A 3,649-nucleotide genomic window follows, 5' to 3' on the forward strand; every position below is an offset into this window, starting at 1 on the left:
TACGTTTACTCTCACTTTTATTTATACTTTAACTTTAACTTTTACTTTTACTTTTACTTTTACTTTTACTTTTAAGTTGACTTTCCCTTACATTTACTTTTACTTTTACTTTTACTCTTACTCTTATTTTTAATTTCAATTTATATTAAACATTTACAATTAAATTATCATATTAAATTTAAATTATATTTCTTCTTCTACTTTTACTTTCGCTTTACTGTTAAGCACACAATAAATGCAAAGATGTGCTCTCAACTGCACATGTGCGGCAACTCTTTGTTTTCGCATTGGCTATCTCTTGCTTGCCCCCCCCCCTCCCTCCCATGGCATCACTGAACGCGCGCGCGCGTGTATATGCACGCACGCAATCAAATATCCCATCGTCCACGGTCATTTCTTCACGCGTGCACGCACCAGTTCGACACAATGCACGTGGCAGCCGGCTCTCACTTTCACTCACGTCTCTCCCACCGATATCCCGCTCGACCGGTGATGACGTCACGTCGACGTCATCGACATGGCGGAATATAAAATCGCAGGCGACGGCACTGAAGCGCACAGCAGGAGAAAAGGCAGTGGTAGAGACGCATCACGACCGGGATTTACATTGCGTGACCATCTCGAACATATAGGTCAGTACATTGTGATAGTATATACGTACGTACACACTCACGCGCGCAATCGGTAGCGCTTGTTAATGTAGATGCGCCGTTTAAGCTCGTTACCACGTTTGCTGATGTCTATAGTGAAAGTGAGAGAGAGAGAGAGAACGAAAGAAAGAGAGAGGGATAGATGTAGAGAGACAGCGAAAGCGAGAGAGGGAGGGGAGCGTGAAAGAAACATACAGAGAAAGAAAGAGAGAGAGAGAGAGCGCGAGGCAGAACGAGAGGGAGAGAGAGAGAGATAGAGAAAGAATAGAAGATGTAGAGGAAGAGAGAGAGAAACAGAAACAGAGACGAAGACAGAGACAGATACAGAGACAGAGTCAGAAACAGAGGCAAAGACAGAGACTGAGATAGAGATTAACAGAGCGAAGGAGCGAGAGAGATTGACAGAGCGAAGGAGCGAGAGAGATTGACAGAGCGAAGGAGCGAGAGAGATTGACAGAGCGATTATACGCAGGCGTGCACGGAGCATGGCTGTTACGTCATAATTATGTATAATGTAATAATAATTATAGCTTGCAGTGATTCGTACTAGTGAACCACGTATGTGATTTACACGCTTCTCTCACATGCTTGAAGCGCTGTGATCTAGTTCCTTTACACACGCGATCAATTGAAGCGCGGTGATATATATTGGAAGTCGCACCCCATTCTTTCATCGTGGCAAGCGCGGCAAAAACGATAAAGATCAAGCAATCAAGGGATGCAATCATGTCCTATCACAGTATTGCTCATGCTCGAGAAGAGTCAAATTATATAAGGAGTTAATTTGACACCGAATTCTTCGTTTTGTATTCATTTCTCGTATGAAGGTTCAAACACTCAATCTTCGAGTTTTTTCTTTTGGATTTCGGTTACAATAATGTCCTGGCCCTTCCCTCCACACACACACACACACACACACACACACACACTCAGAGAGCAGCGTTTTTTGCTCGCATGCGTGCTTCTAACTACATGCCCCATCTTGAATCACATAAAAACTGTAAACGCCCACACTATATTTTCATTGATCATGCAATAACATGCCTACACCTAGCTTATGCACGGTTGGTTGATAGCAGCGCAACAATAGGAGAGCGAGTTGATTCGTCTCAAGGCAAACAGGATAAGGCCGCCGTTCCCGGCACGAATATTTTCAAACTCAATCAATCAGACGGCTCCGGTCCACGCCCGTGCATGTTGATTTATTACGCCCATTTCAATCTTGACCTTTTTTAAATTGAATATGCCGTTACCATAGCGCATGGTCGGCTTACCGATGATGGTGTACCTAGTCTGTGAGATGTGTCTAGATGTGTGATGTCTGAATCTAACATTGCTAGTGTTGTAATGTACCCACTTACCGGCACAATTAGAGTTAGGATTCGAACACAGATCGAATTGAAAGAGCTAGAATGATTGTCCCAACCTCCATTTAGTCATAATATTTATTTAGTTACCCTAACAGTGACAAGCTTGGGTAACCATGGTTACCCTAACGTGGCAAGATATAGTAACCATGGTTACCATAACGTGACAAGCTATGGTATTCATAGTTACCCTAACGTAACAGGTTTGGGTAACCATGGTTACGCTAAGGTTGCAAGCTAGCTAGGGTAATCATGATTACCCTAACGTGACAGGCTAGGGTGACCGTGGATACCCTAACGTATGTATATCAAGTAGATCTATGTTGCAGTTCAAGCGTACTGTGATCCGGTTCACATGTTATCTCAGGGCAGTTGTCGGCAGGCTATATGCAGAGACGTTTATCCAGAGAGACATGATACAAGATTGCGTGGCACAGCTTTGCTGTTGATCTCACCTGCTCGCGAGCTCGTTGCTAGCGAGTCTCACCTGACAACGTAGCCAGTAGTATCGTCGTTATCCCCACGTACCAATCAAGGCGGGAGCGCTAATGCTGTGTTGACCTGCGAAGACGGATGGCCCGGAGTTAGCCTAGCGTGTCTGGGAAAGTGAACTGTTGACGATATAGGTGATCACGCAGCGTTATTAGTGGGTAATAAATCGACGTGCTAGCCTAGAAGAAACACGTCGTGACCGATACAATCTCACCTGGTGTGCTCGACACTCCGCAGGTGGCGAGTTCCATTCAATTCAAAAATTCAATTCCTTGGGCAAATGATCATGTTATATTCGTAAAGATCCATGGGGAACACTTTGCTTTACAATTCTTTCTCACGCACAGACACACACACACACACACACACACACACACACACACACACACACACACACACACACACACGCACACGCACGCACACACACACACATACACACCCGACGGCCAGCCCGCACGCACGCACGCACGCACGCACGCACGCACGCACGCACGGATACTCAGAGATGAGTATGCACTATTTCGTCTCTAGAAAATGCCTTTTTTTTAGCATTTTTTTTTGCTGAAATTCGGCACTAGATTGCAATTATTTGCATTATGCACGCAAGTTAGTTGCCTCGTGGACGTCTAGCGAGAGAGATTGACAGAGCGAAGGAGCGAGAGAGATTGACAGAGCGAAGGAGCGAGAGAGATTGACAGAGCGAAGGAGCGAGAGAGATTGACAGAGCGTAGAAGCGAGGAGAGTTCACAGAGCGAAGGAGCGAGAGAGATTTACAGAGCGAATGAGCGAGAGAGATTGACAGAGCGAAGGAGTGAGAGAAATTGACAGAGCGAAGGAGCGAGAGAGAGTGACAGAGCGAAGGAGCGAGAGAGAGTGACAGAGCGAAGAGCGAGTTGGATTTTTGAAAACTGTTGCGATCGCCGTTCCCGCGCGCGCCTGTGAAGATCCGGTGTCATGATATCGGGTGTAATGCACGCGTCAACATCGTTAGCATAATAATTATGCACTAATAACTATCAACATCAGGAGTGTATAATATAATAATTAATATACTCTATATGATATTTATATTATAATACACTCGTGGTAATATCTATAGGATGGCATGTGGAATTTCCTTAGTTATAAAGAGTAATTATC

General features: G+C 44.7%; 1 protein-coding gene across 1 annotated transcript in view; it reads left to right on the plus strand.

Annotated features, from left to right (window-relative positions):
* Window positions 1-538: 538 nt before the first annotated feature.
* LOC106813438 (cuticlin-1-like) overlaps window positions 539-3,649 on the plus strand; it is a gene marked incomplete at its 3' end in the record, with an annotated part of 21,839 nt that continues 18,728 nt past the window's right edge. The window contains 1 exon segment of the mRNA XM_014817569.1: window positions 539-632.

Source organism: Priapulus caudatus, unplaced genomic scaffold (genome assembly GCF_000485595.1).
Source record: "Priapulus caudatus unplaced genomic scaffold, Priapulus_caudatus-5.0.1 Scaffold773, whole genome shotgun sequence".
In the NCBI taxonomy this organism is placed as follows: domain Eukaryota; kingdom Metazoa; phylum Priapulida; class Priapulimorpha; order Priapulimorphida; family Priapulidae; genus Priapulus; species Priapulus caudatus.